General features: G+C 37.0%; 1 pseudogene; it reads left to right on the plus strand.

Annotated features, from left to right (window-relative positions):
- LOC129461010 (ankyrin repeat domain-containing protein 18A-like) overlaps window positions 1-20,168 on the plus strand; it is a 71,072-nt pseudogene that overhangs the window by 35,620 nt on the left and 15,284 nt on the right.

Consider the following 20,168-nt stretch of genomic DNA (forward strand, 5'->3'; position numbering starts at 1 on the left):
GTTTGATCGTCTGAAGCCTTCTTCTCTCAACTCGTCAAAGTCATTCTCCGTCCAGCCTTGTTCCGTTGCTGGTGAGGAACTGCGTTCCTTTGGAGGAGGAGATGTGCTCTGCTTTTTAGAGTTTCCAGTTTTTATGCTCTGTTTTTTCCCCATCTTTGTCTTTTTATCTACTTTTGGTCTTTTATGATGGTGATGTACAGATTGGTTTTTGGGGTGGATGTCCTTTCTGTTTGTTAGTTTTCCTTCTACCAGACAGGACCCTCAGCTGCAGGTCTGTTGGAATTTGCTAGAGGTCCACTCCAGACCCTGTTTGGCTGGGTGTCAGCAGCGGTGGCTGCAGAACAGCGGATTTTCATGAGACCACAAATTCAGCTGTCTGATAGTTCCTCTGGAAGTTTTGTCTCAGAGGAGTACCTGGCCGAGTGAGGTGTCAGTCTGTCCCTACTGGGGGTGCCTCCCAGTTAGGCTGCTCGGGGGTCAGGGTCCCACTTTAGGAGGCAGTCTGTCCGTTCTCAGATCTCCAGCTGCATGCTGGGACAACCACTACTCTCTTCAAAGCTGTCAGTCAGACAGGGACATTTAAGTCTGTGGTGGTTCCTGCTGAATTTTTGTTTGTCTGTGCCCTGCCCCCAGAGGTGGAGCCTACAGTGGCAGGCAGGCCTCCTTGAGCTGTGGTGGGCTCCACCCAGTTTGAGCTTCCTGGCTGCTTTGTTTACCTAAGCAAGCCTGGGAAATGGCAGTGCCCCTCCCCCAGCCTTGCTGCCACCTTGCAGTTTGATCTCAGACTGCTGTGCTAGCAATCAGTGAGACTCCATGGGCATAGGACCCTCCGAGCCAGGTGCGGGACACAATCTCCTGGTGTGCCGTTTTCTAAACCCATTGGAAAAGCACAGTATTAAGGTGGGACTGACCCGATTTTCCACATGCCATCTGTTACTCCTTTCTTTGACTAGGAAAGGGAACTCCTGACCCCTTGTGCTTCCCAAGTGAGGCAATGCCTCGCCCTGCTTCAGCTCGCTCACAGTGCGCTTCACCGACTGTCCTGCACCCACCGTTTGGCACTCCCTAGTGAGATGAACCCAGTACCTCAAACGGAAATGCAGAAATCACCCGTCTTCTGTGTCGCTCAGGCTCGGAGCTGTAGACCGGAGCTATTCCTATTTGGTCATCTTGGCTGGACATCTACTTACAGTAACCTTTTTAGTGTATGGATGTGCAGGTTATTCTTTAACTTCAGAGGTAATCATGATATGGTATTTTGTTGAGTACTAGCTAAAACTTCCTTTTGTTTTATTTAGGATTTTCATAATCATGAAGAAATGAAAGATCTGATGGATGAAAATTGCATTTTGAAGACAGACATTGCTATACTCGGACAGGAAATATGCACAATGAAAAATGACAATCTGGAAAAAGAAAATAAATATCTTAAGGACATTAAAATTGCTAAAGAAACAAATGCTGCCCTTGAAAAGTGTATAAAACTCAATGAGGAAGAAACAGCATTCAGGTATCAACAAGAGCTTAATGATCTCAAAGCTGAGAATGCGAGGCTCAATTCTGAACTGTTGGAAGAAAAAGAAAGCAAGAAAAGACTGGAAGCTGACGTTGAATCTTATCAGTCTAGACTGGCTGCTGCTATAAGTAAACACAGTGAAAGTGTGAAAACAGAAAGAAAGCTAAAACTTGCTTTAGAGAGAACACAAGATGTTTCTGGACAAGTAAAAATGAGTTCTGATATTTCCGAAGTAAAAGATGAGAATGAGTTTCTTACTGAACAACTTTCTAAAACGCAAATTAAATTCGACACCTTAAAAGATAAGTTCCACAAGACAAGAGATACTCTCAGAAAAAAGTCATTGGCTTTAGAAATTGTACAAAATGACCTAAGCCAAGCACAGCAGCAAATAAAGGAAATGAAAGAGATGTATCAAAATGCAGAAGCTAAAGTGAGTAAATCCACTGGAAAGTGGAACTGTGTAGAAGAGAGGATATGTGAACTCCAACGTGAAAATCTGTGGCTTGAACAGCAACTAGATGATGTTCATCAGAAAGAGGGTCTTAAAGAGATAGTAATTAATATCCAAAGAGGCTTTATTGAGAGTGGAAAGAAAGACTTCCTGCTAGAAGAGAAAAATAAGAAGCTAATGAATGAAAATAATCATTTAAAAGAAAGTCTCTTTCAATATGAGAAACAGAAAACAGAAAGAGTAGTAAGTATCAAGGAAGATAAATGTTTTCAAACTTCTAGAAAGAAAATTTAAACATTTGGTTCTGAATACATGTCGAACCTAGTTGAATATAAAAATCAATAGATAAAAAGTGTGTTTACCATAGTGTATAATTCCATTTACATGAAACACCCAGAAAAGATAAATGTATGAGACAAAAAGTAGATGAATGTTTGCCAAGGGCTGGGGTTGGAAGCTGGTAGTGACTGCTAATGGGCGTGAGGGATCTTGCAGTGATGGAAATGCTCTAAAGTTGGATTGTGGAGATGGCTGCACAACTCAGTAAATGTACTAAAAATCTTTTAACTTTATGTTAAAACAGATACATTCTATAGTATATAAATATATTTCAACAAAGCTTTTTAATAAAAAAAGGAAAAATGTGTTTACTATAGCAGCTTAGAAACATACCTTGTTTCCAGGAAATAAAAGGTAGAGGTGAGAGATGATTTACTTTGGAAAAGACATGGTGTCACCTATGAAATTTTAATAGGCACAGAGTCATATTTTAAGGTAGATAGTCCTGTACTGCTGAAATAATAATTTTAATGTCTTTATGTTGTTACATGTTAAGACCATGATGAAGTTATAAATGGAAAGTTTACACCTGAAATGAGTATTTTCAAATTAAAATTGAATTAAGTGATTTGCTTCGACACTTAATTCTAGATTTCCCAGATGAACTGAAGTGTATTGCTGTGTCTTGTAATATCTTGCTTTAAGTAGCTTTTTATATATTTTAGTTGGTATAGCTTTATTATTATTCATATTAATTTAACTTAAATCTGAAAATATGTCAGTCTCAAATTACGTATTTTTATGACCATGTAATGTTTTAAAGGCACCTACTTGTTATAAAATTATCATTTAGGGTAAATGTGATAAATTTCAGCAAAACCATATTTGATTTAGTCTTCCCACTGGTATTCATAATTTACTTTGAATATTTTTATTAATAATTAGCCCATAATTTTTATTTCAAGGCTTAATGACTATCATTTGAATATAACTTTGTCCAGTACAAAGATACTGTAGCTGCTTGTGATTTATGAGTTAGGCATTAGATCCCCATTTTCAGACTGAAGGGTGGCAGGCTTCACGTACAGTGGGAATGGAGTAATTACAGGAGGGAGTTGTAGGAGCTTGAAGTCAGAGAGGGAGGTAGAGGCCTCAAAGGCCATTGGAATTTTACTTTTATTCTGAGACAGGAATCTGTGGGAAGGATTTGAACAGGTGATTGGATATGTTAGGAACTTTGAGGTTGAGTTGAGCTTCTAAGATGATTGAATGGTGGGCTGAATCTGTTGTGTAAGTAAGAGAATACCAATTTGGCAGGAGGATAACACATTCTGCATCCCTCACTGAATTCAGTAATAAATAAAAGTGTGTACATGTGATGAAAAGAAGGTAAATTGATGTGTGTGGTGATAACTTTCAAAGTAGGTATGTTAGAGTTAAATGTTATTAATATAATTTAATAATAAGGCAATTTATAAAATCAGTAACAAAAATATTTTATCAGGTGGTTGTGAGACACCTTCAACAAGAAGTGGCCAATTCCCTTAAAAAATTAACCACGTTAGAGTGTCCACTGGAAGGTACATCATGTCACATTAATTTGGATGAGACACAGGCCTCAAAGAAGAAATTATTTCAAGTGGAAAGTCAAGTATGTATGGAATTTAACATGTCGATAGTTATTCTGTAGCTGGTTGAATTATATAACATGTTTTAGGATACTAATTTTGGCAGAAGCTTGATTTTGCATTTTCATTACAATTAATTATTTCCATTTTACTATCTTTATAATGTACTTTTTTTAATGTTGTGACTTTTGTTCCACCATTTTAAAAAACGATGGCATACCTTTTCTCTTACAATATGTACTCTTGGAAAAGTTGATAATTCTACATCTTTCCTCAGAGAAAATTGACTTTTTTCCTGTTAAACATATTTTCAAGTAATTTTTGTATTGCTATGATGAGGCAGGCCAGATTAAATCAAAGGAGAATGTTTAACGGAATGTTCCAGAAAATTGTCTTATTTCTTCACTTTTGTGAATCTGTGTCTATTTATTTCACAGATTCTAGGTTAACTTGTACAGAAAGGCCATTGTACTATTCTTTGAAATGTACATGTTTTATGTTAATTTACAAACTATTTGAAAAGTTAGGCATTTTCTTTACTTATCTTTTATTTAAAATATACTATAAAAGTATAGAAATATTTAGATCTGATCTAGTATGTACATCAAAAATTGAAAGTTGAGAATGTTATCTTGATCCTGCCATTGGATTTTAAAAACAGTTTCACTGAGATATAATTCATGTATCAGACATTTCAACCATTTAACATGTGCAACTCAGTATCTGTTAGTATACTCACAGCATTTTCATCACCCTGAAAAGCAACGCCACATCTCCTAGGCATGACTGCAACCTTCCTCCATGTCCCTCCACCTGCCCCTGTTGTAGGCAACCACCATCTACCTTTGTCTCCATAGGTTTGCCTGTTCTGCATATTTCATATATATAGAGTTAGACAATATGTAGTCTTTTGTGACTGGCTTTTTCACTTAGCATAATGTTTTCAGAATTCATGAATGTTTTAGCACACATTGGTAGTTTATTTCTTCTTCTAGTTAAGTGATATTCTATTGCATGGCTATACTGGTTTTCCATTCATTCATCAGTTGATGGATCTTTAGATTAGTTTCTACTTTTTAGCTATTATGAAAAATGCTGCTGCAAACATTCACTTACACGATATTATGTGGACACGTGTTTTTATTTCCCTGCCATTGGACTTTATCCTCAGAGTTAATTGGGCAGGTTTCAGCACTTGTCTTGCTCGTGCTATCCTTTCTGCCCTCTCAGTTTCTGTTCATCCAGCCTCATTCATTCAGACCTGGCAGACAATTTATTTGTTTTCATGAAGCTTTCTCTGACTGTTCTGACTCTCATTGACCTTGTGCGTTAGAAATTGTTGTCTAGTCTGTGCAGAAAAACTTAGTCCTTAATTTTTCGTGGCTTTTATATTTTTTATTGAAATTCATAATGAGACATTTTTTATAATATAAATTTATAATGAGATTTATAATGAGACAAATTTTATGGAAATTTATAATGAGACATAATTTTGTCTCATTATAAATTTGCATAATGGGGGAATAACATATAATATGTATGCCATCTATCCTTGCATACACTGAAAGTATTTTATCTTAGAAGTTTTTAGCATACAATTAAATACTTTATACCATACCAATTATTTCTTCTTTGACACCTTGACACAGTAAGGTTTATATTCTAAATGTATTTTTAGCAATAAATTTCAAATGTAAACCAATTAGTCTAATAGAGGAGAATCGTTCAATCACATGTTTATGTTTTTCTCACTATGAAAAAGAATCTAAATTGGCCTTTTTTCGCTATGCAGCCAGAATTGTGTTTCTGGACTGCTACCAGTTTGTCAGCTGAACAGTTCTGGCTGCAGCTTGTCTGATGCACCATAGTACAGCCCCTCAATCTGAGTGCTCAGCAGAGTGCTTGTGAAGGCAGCACCACAGCAACAGTTGCTCAGAGGGAACTGATTCAGGAGCCTTTATTTAGCAGTAGAGTCCAGGGTTTTCAGCTCAGTGTCTTCAGCCTGTCTCTGCTGGTCATGTCAGTTACGTACTATTCAATCCAGGAGGTGCTATTTACATTGTAGTACATACATAGCCATTGCCTACTGAGTCATACACAGAGAAAAGTAAGTTATAAATTATATGCCCCCCATTTGCTGCAACTCTCAGTGGTGAGAGGAATGATTCAGTGCAGCTATAGGAGACTACTTCCATTGGCATGCCACCTGCCTAACATACAAAATTTTGTTAAGATATACAATAAAATTATTATGCTAATAGCAAATATTTTATGTAGCTCACTATGTTCCGCATACTCTTCTAAGTGCTTCATGTTAGTCCCCAGTTAAACACCTGGTTGGGAGAGGTGGCTCATGCCAGTAATCCTAGCATTTTGGAAGGCTGAGGCAGGAGGATCACTTGAGCTCAGGAGTTTGAGATTAGCCAGAGCAATATAGTGAGACTCTGTCTTTAAAAAAAAAGTTTTTAAAAAATAGTTAGCTGAGGCATGGTGATGCATGCCTGTAGTCCCAGCTACATTGGGAGGCTGTGGTAGGAGGGTTGCTTGAGCTTGGAATATTGAGGCTGCAGTGAGTGGTGATCAAGCCACTGCACTCCAGTCTGGGTAACAGAGGGAGAGTCTGTCTTATAAAGAAAACATTTTGTATAGATTCCCATAGAAGTGTTAGACATCAGGCATAGGATTGTTAGCCACTTTGATGTCTGCCTTGGGAGTAAAACATATAATAAGGGACGGCATTAAACAATCTCAATCAATAGCCTCTAACCTCTCGAGAAGGTTATTTCATGAATTTCTAAGCAAGAGACTACCTGGATTAAGACATTTGGTGGACACCGTTTTGAGAAGAAGAATCTCGATTGGGAAGAAGGGAGACCTCTACTTGACTGGAGCTTCCCAATGATATAGTTGAGTGTCCTCCAAAAGAAACTTTAGAAACTTTAGAACAAGACTTTCATCATGCCATATCTCTATGGAAAAGGAAACTCTTTAAAACAAAGGCAAACAATTGATAATCTGATTCTCATGGGAAAGTTTTCATTATAAAAGAAAAAAAGGACTGGGCATCATGGCTCACATCTGTAATCCAAACATTTTGGGAGGCTGAGGTTGGTGGATTACCTGAGGTCAGGAGTTCAAAAACAGCCTGGCCAACATGGTGAAACCCTGTCTCTACTGAAAATACAAAAAAGCCAGGCGTGGTGGTGTGCACCTGTAGTCCCAGCTACTTGGGAGGCCGACGCAGGAGAATCACTTGGACCCAGGATGTGGAAGTTGCAGTAAGCCAAGATGGAGCCACTGCACTCCAGCCTGGATGACCAGTGTGACTCCATCTCAAAAAAAAAAAAGAAAAAGAAGAAAAAAAAGGGACAAAGTAGACTGGTCCAAAAAAGAAGAAAGAAAGAATAAAAGGACAAGGTATACTGGTCAATATCATAATGGTGAGACTGTCCCCCTTTGAGATTAGAAAATAACAGTATACTCAAAGTAACATCAGTAAGAACCAACATAAAATAGACAAGACTCACTATCTACAAAAGTAATCTGCACCAAGTAAGATTGTATGAGCGTATGGTTGAGAATGTTGTCTATAATAGGTGTACTAGAAGGAAGAGGCCTCAAGAGAAAGGTCAGAGCTGGAAATGTAGATTAGGGAATCTAGGTCAAAGTTTTGAGATTTTAGGAGTCCTGAGGGAATTTAAAAAGTGGAATAGCATCCGGGCATGGTGACTCACACGCGTAATCCCAGTACTTTGGGACGCCAAGGCAGGCAGATCATGAGGTCAGGAGTCCAAGATCAGTCTGGCCAACATAGTGAAACCCCATCTCTACTAAAAATATGAAAAATTAGCTGGGCGTGGTAGTACAAGCCTGTAATCCTAGCTACTTGGGAGGGTGAGGCAGGAGAATCGCTTGAATCCAGGAGGCGGAGGTTGCTGTGAGCTGAGATCATGCCACTGCACTCCAGCCTGGGTGACAGTGGGGGACTCCATCTCAAAAACTAACAAACAAACAAACAAACAAAAAACAGAAAGGAATAGGGCTGAAGAACAGAGGTTGCTGCATTTAGAAATGAAGTGGGGCCAGAGGAATAGAAAGGGATAGGGCTGAAGAACAGAGGTTGCTGCATTTAGAAAGGAAGCGGGGTCAGAGAAGCAAAGAGAACATTTTGTCACTGCTTGCAGTTTCTGCTGAGTAAAGCCGGATAAAGTCCTTCATGACCCTTGGACTTTTTTATTGGAATTATTAAAAATCAGATTTCAATATAAAAAACACAATAAGTGATGAAAAATAGATTTCTGAATGAGACCATGTGTCATAGAGTACAGTGGAAGGGGAGAAACAGGATAATGGAAAAGCCACAAAAAGTAGACAAAAGTTGTTTTTGTTTATTATAGAAAAAAAATAAACTTTATTTAAAGAGAAATGGTTAAGAGAAAGGGAAAAACTGAAACCTGTGGGTGAATACTTACAGAGAATGACAGTATTTAGCTCAGCCTGAAGACGGATGAGGATCAAAAATGTAATGGGAACTAGATAAGAGTTTTCTAAAAATCATTTTAGTAAGATGTAATTTAAGAAAACTTGGAATATCTTAAACTATTAATGACAATGTTTCTAGAGCATCTTTAAAAACTAAAATGTAAATATAACTACTCTTTTTTTTTTTTTTACTAACCCTTAGTATTTTATGTGTAAAAACCCTCATTTGTAACAAACATTTTTGGCAGTTTAAATTTCAGAAAACATAATGATGGAAAGTATGAATCATATTTAGCAGTTTTAAGAAAAGTGGCTGTTTTTGAAATCTTCCCTTATTGGCATCAGGTTTATAAAATGCACTTTATACCCCTGCCTAAATACATATTGCTCACCAACTTATGAGAAATAATATTTTTAAGATAAAAGAGGTCTCTAGATTTTACAAAAATAATTTTAAACACTTTTTCTTAAGCCTGAAGGAAAAAATGAAGAATTAAGAAAACTTTTTCAGTTAATATCATCACTGGAGTGTAATGTGAATCGAATAAGAAAGAAAAATCGTGAATTAGAAGAAGAGGCAACTGGGTATGGTTTTCATATTGTAGAACATGTTAACCATTTATTAAGATTTAACTCTAATTTTACTCGACTAAAACCGAGATACAAATTCATTTTATGTCTGCATTTTCATAATTAAATGAATTCTATTTTAAAATATATTTCAGAAACTCACAACACAACTTTATAGGCATGTGTGTCATGGGGTTGGGAGTCAGCTGAGCTGCGGGGGCAAGGTTGGGATAAAAAAATTTATATTAAAAATATGTATAAAAGAGAAACACAACATAATCTGAAAATTTTTTTGAATGCCAAAATATTATACTTATTCTTTTTTCTTTTTTTTTTTTTTTGAGACAGAGTCTGGCTCTGTCTCCCAGGCTGGAGTGCAATGGCGCCATCTCAGCTCACTGCAACCTACCCCTCCATGCAGTTCTCCTGCCTCAGCCTCCTGAGTAGCTGGGATTACAGGTGTGTGCCACCACGCCTGGCTAATTTTTGTATTTTTAGTAGAGACGGAGTTTTGCCAAGGTGGTCAGGCTGGTCTCAAACTCCTGACTTCGTGATCTGCCCGCCTCAGTCTCCCAAAGTGGCGTGAGCCACCATGCGGGGCCACTTATTCTTTAATGATTTTGAAAACAATGACAAAGCCTTGGACATATAACATCAAGTGCACTCTTCATTGTCTAGTTTGAATTTTTATTTCTGAAGATATTTTTACTGTCTGTGGTCATCTTCCTTTTGTAGTATCCTCTGCTGCATTCAAATTATTTAAAGAAGACCTACTGTGTCATTCTTTAACATCAAAATTTATCTTGATATGTAGCTTATATTTTGTTTGTGCTTCTTTCTCTTTCTTTTAGATATAAAACATATCATGGAAATTTACTCATTTTACACAGATACCTCCGTTATATACATGAAGTATATATGTTATTAAACTTCTGTTTTAGAGACATAAATTTCATATATATAGAAATATATGTATAACTTAAAAGTAAAATGAGCATTCTTGTTTTGATCACAAATTTTTTTAAAAAAATGGAATGTGCCTTTGAAGCCCTGAACACAGCAACTTTTCTGTTTATTTACTGAGCACTTAAGCTGGTTCTCTGATTCTCGTTGACGTTTTTCTGTCATTGCCTTTCTCTACATGGTTTTGTATCTCTTTCATTTTGTTGACATTATGTCAGCAAAGATCTCTAGATCTCTTCTTCAGAGTCTTTAAATTGTCACACATCTCTCTGCCCCTTTCCTTTTTTCTAAAACTGCCTGTTTCCTTTTTCTCCTCAACTCAGATATTAAAGATGTTTTCTTACTTCTCTTTTTCTACATTGAATGATCTCCTTGATGCTTTTTGTGTGTACTTTTTTTCTTCTTATAGACTGTGGTCAATGAGTATCAAAATGTATTTTTGTGTCTTTTTCAAACGTGTGTGTTTTACTTTTTTATCTTGGTTGATCATTTCTGGGTTATGTCTTATACTTAGTAATAGGTTATTTCATCTTAGCATACCAACATGGATATGAATAGTTGTTTACAAAATGTGAATGGTTAGACCAGGTGTGGTGGCTCACACTTGTAATCCCAGCACTTTGGGAGGCCAAGGTGGGTGGATCATTTGAGGTCAGGAGTTCAAGACCAGTCTGACCAACATGGTGAAACCCCATCTCTACTAAAAATGCAAAATGAGCCAGGCGTGGTGGTACGTGCCTGTAATGCCAGATACTTGGGAGGCTGAGGCAGGAGAATCACACGAATCCAGGAGGCAGAGATTGCAGTGAGCCAAGATCACACCATTGCATTTCAACCTGGGCAGCAAGAGTGAAATTCCATCTCAAAAAAAAAAAACAACAAAAAACTGTATGGTTATAATATCACTTTACCTGCCATATATGCCATAAAATTGTTCTTCATATTACTTATCTAAGATTATAATTTCATATAGAATGCTTCCAAACTGCTCAGTTGAGACTGAAAGGATCATAGTTTATAGATGTGTTTCTTTGATATGCCATAACATAATATCTGTTTAAACAATTATTAAATATTTACTCTTAAAAATACTTGACTTACTAATTCTGTACATTTCTGCAGATATAAGAAACTCCTGGAAATGACAATAAATATGTTAAATGTATTTGGAAATGAACACTTCGGTTGCCATGGAGACTTAAAAACAGATCAACTGAAAATGGATGTTCTGATTAAGAAGCTAAAACATAAGGTAATTTTTTTTTAATTTATTTTATCTTAAGGTCTAGATTACATGTGCGAGACGTGCAGGTTTGTTGAATAGGTAAACGTGTGCCATGACGGTTTGCTGCACCTATCAATCCATCATCTAGATATTAAGCCCCACAGGCATTAGCTATTGATCTTGATGCTCTGCTTCCTGACCCCAACAGGCCCCAGTGTTTGTTTTTTCCCCTCCCTGAGTCCATGTGCTCTCATTGTTCAGCTCCCACTTATAAGTGAGAAGATGTAGTGTTTGTTTTTTGGTTGCTGCATTAGTTTGCTGAGGATAACAGCTTTGAGTTCATCCACATCCCTGCAAAGAGCATGATATCATTCATTTTTATGGCTCCATAGTGTTCCATGGTGTGTATATACCACATTTTCTTTATCCCATCTATCACTGATGGACATCTGCATTGATTCTATGTCTTTGCTATTGTGAATAGTGCTGCAATGAACATACAAATGCATGTATCTTTATAATAGAACAATTTATATTCCAACATACGGTAATTTTAATTCAGTTTTGGGATTAAAACGTCACATAATTTGGGAAAATGTTAATAACGGAAAAACCCAAATTCTGCCAAAATATGTTGAGAAAATAGAGGATAAATATATCTTTTCAGACTTTAAATTCATCAGGCTCTTAGTTAATCTTCCCCAGATCTGGGAAGACCTAGAAGGGGAGAGATTGGGCTTCATTAATGAGGGCCATTTCAATCTCTTGGCCCTGCAGCAGCCATTTCAAAATATGCCAAAAAATATGTTTTGGGGTTAAATATTTTGATTTCCTTCAGCTTCTTCTCTCTGTGATGCTGTACCAGAATCAGGTTAGAAAGTAAGCCACATTATAAGTTAATAAGACCCATCTGATGAGATTTGATGGTTTGAAGCATGTGATTCCCAGACTCTTTAGATAGAAATTGGGGCCAAAGAAAACAAGGTCTTATTCTTCAATGTAAATCTCTCAGTGCTTTAAGCGGTGAAAGAAAGATTTTTCATTTAATTTTACAGACTTGATACTAATGAAAAGGATAGTTTTTAAAATATAAATCTTTTTTTTTTCTATAAAAAGGACATGCTGTTGATTCTCTTATGTCCTGAACTCTGGCCAGTGATCTGAAACCAAGCAGTACCTGTCTCCAGATCACTAGCACCAAATTAATTTGGGGGGGCTTGGTAAGAGGTTTATTGAGAAATAATGAACACACCATGCAATTCCCTCATTTAAAATATACAAGTCATTGACTTTAGTATTTTCAGAAAGTTATGCAGTCATCATTACAATCAATTTTAGAACATTTTAATCATCCTGAAAACAAACCCCACATTATTTAGCCATCTTCACTGGTTTTCCCTTCCTCCCTCAGCCCTAGGGAACCACCCACCTTCTTTATATAGATTTGCCTATAAACCTCTGATATGAAAAGCAAGTGGTCTGCTGTGACTGGCTTATTTCACTTAGCATAATTTTTCATGTTGCATCTGTGCTGTAGCAGGTATTGATGCTGGGTTTTTGCTCCTTAGTTCAGCTACATCTGGGTTCTTCTCTCATGACCAGGAAAAATTAAGCACGCAGACACATTGAGGAGGACGGAATTTATTATGTGAAAGGAAAGCGCTCAGCAAAGAGAGGGGTCCTGCAAACAGGTTTCCACCTCACAATTGAATACCAGGAGCACATGAGCTGAAGCGGCCTGGCTCCTCCCCTGCATAAGGTGTGAATTCCTGGTGGCTCCACCCCATCCCCCCAGTGCATGTGGGCCTCCGGTCTGCTGCAGGCATGTCCAGGCAAGACAAGTCCAGGTTCCCTTATCTGCACATAACATCTGGTGTAAACACTTGTGGGGCTGGTTGGAGATTCTCTGGGGACCCTTTGGTATCTGCCTAGGCATTTTGCTGTCTCCTCCTAATACAGTATCTGTACTTAATTTCTTCTTATTGCTGAGTAATATTCCATTGTATGGATACATCAAACAGTTTATTTATCCATTCACCAGGTGATGGACCTTTGGGCTCTTTCCCACCCAAATGTGATAGACGTTCTGGTTCTTTCCACTTTTTGACTCCTGTTAATAACGCTGCTGTAAACATTTATGGATGAGTTTTTGTGCTTGCATATGTTTTTATTTTTCTGGAGTATATACTTGTGAGTGGAATTTCTGGGTCATAGGGTAACTTCATGCTTAACCTTTTAAGGAGCTGCCCGTTTGTTTTCCAAAGTGGCTGCATCACTTTACATTCCCAGCAGCATTAGATCAGGGTTTTAATTTCTTTACATTTTTCCTAACACTTACTCTTTTTTCTTGAGCAAAGATTTTATCCTGTGATGTGAAGTGATACCACATGTGGTTTTGATTTACATTTTCCTAATGACTAATTACATCAAGCATCTATTAATGTGCTTCTCCATCTTTATATCTTCTTTGCACATATATCTATTCAAAATCTTTGCCCATTTTAAAAATTGGGTTATCTTATTTATTAATTGCAAGAGTTATTTATGTTTCCTATATATGTAAGTCCCTTATCAGATATACGCTTTTCAAATACTTTCTTCTACTTGGCATCTTGCCTTTTCACTTCTTGATACTGTCTTCTCAGGCACAGCAGTTTTCAATTTTGAAGTCCATTGAATCCATTTTTCCTTTGGAGTCATAGCTAAGAAAACACTGCCAAATGCAGTCACTAAGATTTATGGCAGTGTTTTCTTCTGAGGGTTTAATAGTTTTAGCTGTTACAGTTAACTGTTTTATTCTGAGTTAATTTTTAAATAAGATATTTGGTCGAACTTTATTTTTTGCGTATGGATACCCAGTTGTCCCAGCACCGTTTGTTGAAAAGACTATTCTTTTCCCATTTTATTCTTTTGTTAAGCTTGTATAAAATCAATTGATTGTCAATGTGCAGGTTTATTTTTAGATTATTAATTCTTAGCTTGTTTATGTCTATTCTTATGTCAAGGCCAAATCGAATTTAATGAGAAGTTTTTTTCAATCATGTTGCATATTACCAGTTGTCTTATGTCATAATAAAAATTAAATTTAGTGGAATATCTTTAACTTCACTTTTTGTGTCACAAAGGAGTCTCTGGCCAGCTTATACCTTACTTACTCTAAGACATGATGGGAAGCCAGGCTTACAAGACACACTTAATTTCTTTTTTTCTCCATTCAAACCTTTAGTCTCTTTTCCATTGCCTCCCACTATAGTTATATTTTCAGTAAGTTTTGGTCACAGGATCTGCTGACATAGTCTAATATTTAGTGCATTATGTTTTACTAATTCATTATAATTCATAGAATCTTCCATAGATGTTTACCATCTAGGGAGGAGAAGTTTAAGTCTGAGCCACCAGCTTTCCTCTGTGGAAATCAAGTGAAGTCATCATCTTGCAGTTCGCAGACCCTCTTTCCACCTGGCAGCTGGTTCTCTTGGGTAGCACTGTGGCTAATCCTTTTCTTGGTGCAGATCTTGCATTCTCAGAAACCACAGTTCCCTGTATTGACCACCTTTTACTGAAACAGAGATGCACAGCTTTGCTTTCTAGCTCAGTAGAGGATTCTTGGAATAAAAAGTTTAACTCATTCCAAGAAAAAGTCTTAGGAGTGCAGCACTTCAAAATCAGGTAATGTTCAGGCAATTTTTCAGAGACACATAGTAGATTAGTATTTTGACTTTCAAAATTTCTGAGCCAAGTTGTGTGCTATAGAGAAGAATTGTGGCAAAACATAGAGATGGGATGGTCTTAACTTCTCCATACAAACAAGCTTGGAGTAAGGTAAAGGAGAAATTGCATCTGATGTCTAACACTCAAAACACACTATGTTTATTTTACTTCTGTGAAGACTAAAAATCATTCCATAATGTTCTCCTTATTTCCTCATTTAGAAAAGAAAATGAAAATTGAATACTAGGTTGATTAATAAATACTCAAAGCTGCTTCTTTTAGAATTTTAGTTAATTGAAATCAGGTAAATGTCTGATTTTGGCTATGTAACCAAGTACTTCTAGTTGTTTTTCAAATCATACGTCTTCTTGCTTCCCAGTATTATTTCCTAACTTGAGGGGAAATTGTAAGGAGACACCCTTGCCTTGTTATCAGAGTTCATTATTGAAGGGGTTTTAGGAGAAGTTCCTCCTCAGCAGCTTATGTCTCTCTCCTGGTTATCTGCTGCTTCTCAATAATGTTTGACATCAATAAATAAATGTCAACATTTATTAGATCCTACTTTAAAGGAGACTATTTTCTGCTGCGTAAGTTATGTTTCTTGTTGTCTCTTTTTAAAACTTATTTTTCTAACAATTAGCCAGAGTCTTGTGGCTTGAAAGAAAAATATTTATTTTGTTCATGAACCTGTGGTTTGGGAAAAACTTGGCCAGGACAGCTTGTCTTTGCTCCCTTCAGCTTCCCTAGGAACAGCTGCTCAGTTGGGGAAATGGAATCCTCTGAAGCTTTGCTCACCCACGTGTTTGATGATTGATGCTGGCCATCGGCTGTAAACTTGGTTGGGACAGGCAGCATGAACACTGACACAGGCACTTTCAGGCTCTCTTTGTGGCCTGATGTCTCTCACAATTGGGGCTGGGTTCCAGGGGAAAACAGTCTGAGATAGGGAAGCCACATGGTATCCCTTTTACTACATTCTACTCATTAGAAGGAAGTCAGTAAGGCTGGCCCATATTCTGTTTTTTAAATGGGATGAATGTAGCTTCTCTTTTGTTTTAATTGATACATATATACATAATTATGGGGTATAGAGTGATATTTTTATACACATATACAGTGTGTAATGATCAAGCTAACTAGCACATTTACTACTTCAACCATTTTTCATTTCTTTGAATTGTGAACATTCAAAATCTTCTGGCTTTTTAAAAACATACAATAAATCATAGTTAACCATATTCACCCTACAATGCCACAGAACACCAGAACTCATTCCTCTTATCTAACTGTAATTCTGTATCCATTAACTAGCCTCGCCTCCCCTACTTCTATGAGCTTTTTTTGTTGTTGTTGTTAAGAGACAGGGTCTTGCTAGTGTAGTCTGGGCTCTGGGCAACTGTAGTCACCCAGACTGGAGACAGTGGTTTGATCATAGTTCACTGCAGCCTCAAACTCTTGGGCTCATGTGATCCTCACACCTCAGCCTCCTGAGCAGCTGGGATTATGGGCATGCCCCATTGCACCTGTCCGATTTTTGACTTTTAGAGATATCTCCCTACGTTGCCCAGGGTGCTCTGGAACTTTTGGCCTCAAATGATTCCCCTGCCTTGGTCTTACAAAGTGCTGGGAAATTACAGGCATCAGCCATATTGCCCAGCCCTCAATTTTCCTTTAGCTCCCACACATGAGTAAGAATGTGCAGTATTTATCTTTCTGTGTCTGCACTTAACATAACATCGCTCAGACTGATCCACGTGGCCACGAATAACAGGATTTAATTCCTTTATATGGTGAATAGTATTCCATTGTGTATGTGTGCCACAGTTTTTCGTCCATTCATTTGGTGATGGACATGTAGGTTGATTCCACACATAAGCTGTTGTGAATAGTGCTACAGTAAACATATGAGGACAGGTATCCTTTTGATCTATTGTTTTCTTTTCTATTGCCTGAATACCCAGTAGTGGGGTTGCTGGATCCCTCGGCAGTCCCATTATTTTTTTTTTGAGAAAACCTCATGTTGTTCTCTCTAGTGGCTGCACTAATTTACCTTCCCACCAACAGCATGTAAGAGTTTACTGTTCTCTGGAGACTCACCAGCATTTGTTATTTTTTTTGTCTTTTCAATGACAACAGTTTATTCAAATTGAAGCAAGATTATGTCACGTTGTAGATTTGACTTGTATTTCCCTGAGGATTAGTGATACTGAGCATTTTAAAATTTATTTATTGGCTATTTGTATTTCTTTTTCTAAAAAAAGTATAGTTAGATATTTTGCCCAATTTTAAACTCAGATTTTTTTTTTACTGTGAAGTTGAGTTTTTTTGTATATTTTGTATATTAGTCCCTTATTAGATGAATAGCTTGACAATATTTTCTCCCATTCTACAGGTTTTCTCTTCACTCAGTTGTTTGCTGGACAGAAGCTCTTTAGCTTAATGTAGTACCATTTGTCTATCATTTGTCTTTTGCCTATGCTTCTGATGTCTTACCCATAAAAATCTTTGTGCAGACTAATGTCATCAAGCATTTTCCCTATGTTTACTTACAGTAGTTTGATAATTTTGGGCCTTACATTTCAGTCTTCAATCGATTCTGGGTTTATGTTGTTATATGGTGTTACATAGGAAGCTAGTATCATTCTTCTGCATATGGATATTTAGTTTTCCCAGTGCCATTCATTTGAAGAGGCTGTCCTTTCCCCAGTGTATGTTCTTGGCGTGTTCGTCCAAAATCAGTTGGCTGGAAATATGTGGATTTATTTCTGGGTGCCGTATTCTATGGCCTTTACCCCAAGAATCATTACTTCTTAAAATGCAATTCAAATTAGCATGAAACATTTGCAGTTTAAGGAAAGGCTTATGGCATCAGAATCCTTAATTATAGGATTCATTATTTTGTGTTTTTTTGAGATAGGATCTTTGTCATCCAGGCAGAAGGGCAGTGATAATAATTCACTGCAGCCCTGAACTCTGGGTACAAGCCATCCTTTTGCCTCAGTCTCCCAAATAGCTGTATCTACAGGCATGAGCCACCATGCCTGGCTAATTAAAAAAATTTTTTTTGTAGAGTTGGGGGTCTCACTATGTTGCTCTGGCTGATCTCAAATTCCTAGCCTCAAGTGATCTTTCTTCCACAGCTTTTTAAAGTGCTAGGATTACAGGCGTGAGCCATCATGCCTAGTATAGAGTGTAAAATTATTTTCAAAGTCTTATTCCTAGAGCCATTTATTGACTTTGGCCTAAATAACTCAATATGATATCTCTGAAACTTTTTTTGACATACTGTGGGGAATGATAATGAGGGAAGAGGGTTAGACACTTTTTACTAGGAGGTAACTTTGTGCCATTTAAGGAGGAACAAAAATGAATTATCAGAAAAATAATAGTAAGATGAAGTACAAAAGTTCTGTGGCAAAGATGATGATAGTAAAGAATATATTTTTATGGCTCATGGTAGCTTTAACTTTGTTCTTAAAATTCTGAGTAATTTAAGGGTTCACATTTGAAGAGTCTGCTGCATTACAGATAACATTTTATTGCAAGTAAATGCATTTCAAAATTTGCTATTGGTTTTGTATTAGATTATTCTCAGCCTACTTCATTATCAAGCTATACTATTTTATTCATGCAGTTTGATGATCTTATGGCAGAGAAGGAAGCTGTATCTTCAAAATGTGTCAGTTTGGCTAAAGACAATCAAGTTCTTCAACAGGAGTTATTATCTATGAAAAAAGTACAACAGGAATGTGAAAAACTTGAGGAGGATAAAAAGATGTTGGAAGAAGAAATATTAAATCTTAAGACACATGTGGAAAACAGTACGGTAGAACTTAGTAAACTACAAGAATATAAATCAGAGCTAGATGAAAGGGCAATGCAAGCAGTAGAAAAATTAGAAGAAATCCATTTACAGGTTAGTTGCTTATATCAGGTAAGTTTACCTGTAATGTGCTTTCATTTATTTCACTGCAAATTATATTTTGGATATAGTGCTTCCTCTGCCTCTCTTGTAGCAATCTGCTTTGTAGAGTTTTGGAAAAAAAGTGACATCTGTTTTTTCTTTTAAATATTTACACTTCCATTATTGTTATAACAAAATCAATCTTTCAGAGTAATGATTCTCATTGTGGAGTCATTTGATGATTAAGACCAGTTGGCATAGGAAAAAATTGTGATTTAGAAATTATGTGATACTTTTGAATTGGTCTTAAGCTACATTGTTCATTGATCACTTTTTAAAATTATGAATGGATTCTATTACTTTTTATGTGACCAGATTACATTAATACTAACATAATTATGATATCAAATTTTTATAAATCAGATTTAATTCTGAATTCAGTTATTAGTTTTGATACTGCTGAAATATTTTAAGCTTCAGCCTCTTTTTTAACATATTAAAAAATGCTCTTTGAATCACTGACTCAAAATGAAAGGCAACAAACATATAATAATTAGGTTATAATTGTTTTAAAAGTATATTCTTTTCCTTTGTTTTAGGAACAAGTACAATATAAAAAACAATTAGAGAAGTTAAACAAGGATAATATGGCTTCACTAAATAAGAAGGAACTCACATTTAAAGATTTGGAATGTAAATTCTACAAAATGAAAACTGCTTATGAAGAGGTTAGAACTGAGTTAGAAGAATATAAGGAAGCCTTTGCAGCAGCACTGAAAGCTAACAATTCCATGTCAAAAAAATTAACAAAGTAAGTCAAAACATACACTCATAGAAAATGAATTAAGCTCATTAATTTCTTTCAAAAGCATAATTTTTAGTGAGACGGCTTCAGGATATTAGTAGGAAGGGAATGCTAATTTGAGAATGTAATTTTGAAAAATAATGTTAGTAGAAGTGGAGACAAGATGGCCGAATAGGAACAGCTCCAGGCTACAGCTCCCAGTGTGAGTGAGGCAGAAGATGGGCGATTTCTGCATTTCCATCTGAGGTACCGGGTTCATCTCACAAGGGAGTGCCAAACAGTGGGTGCAGGACAGCCGGTGCAGCGCACCATGCGCGAGCCAAAGCAGGGTGAGGCATTGCCTCACTCGGGAAGTGCAAGTGGTCAGGGAGTTCCCTTTCCTAGTCAAAGAAAGGGGTAACAGACGGCACCTGGAAAATCGGGTCACTCCCACCCTAATACGGCGTTTTTCCAAAAGGCTTGGAAAACATCACGCCAGGAGATTGTGTCCCGCACCTGGCTCAGAGGGTCCTATGCCCACGGAGTCTCACTGATTGCTAGCACAGCAGTCTGAGATCAAACTGCAAGGTGGCAGCGAGGCCGGGGGAGGGGCGCCCGCCATTACCAAGGCTTGAGTAGGTAAACAAAGCAG

Source organism: Symphalangus syndactylus, chromosome 1 (assembly GCF_028878055.3).
Source record: "Symphalangus syndactylus isolate Jambi chromosome 1, NHGRI_mSymSyn1-v2.1_pri, whole genome shotgun sequence".
Classification (NCBI taxonomy): domain Eukaryota; kingdom Metazoa; phylum Chordata; class Mammalia; order Primates; family Hylobatidae; genus Symphalangus; species Symphalangus syndactylus.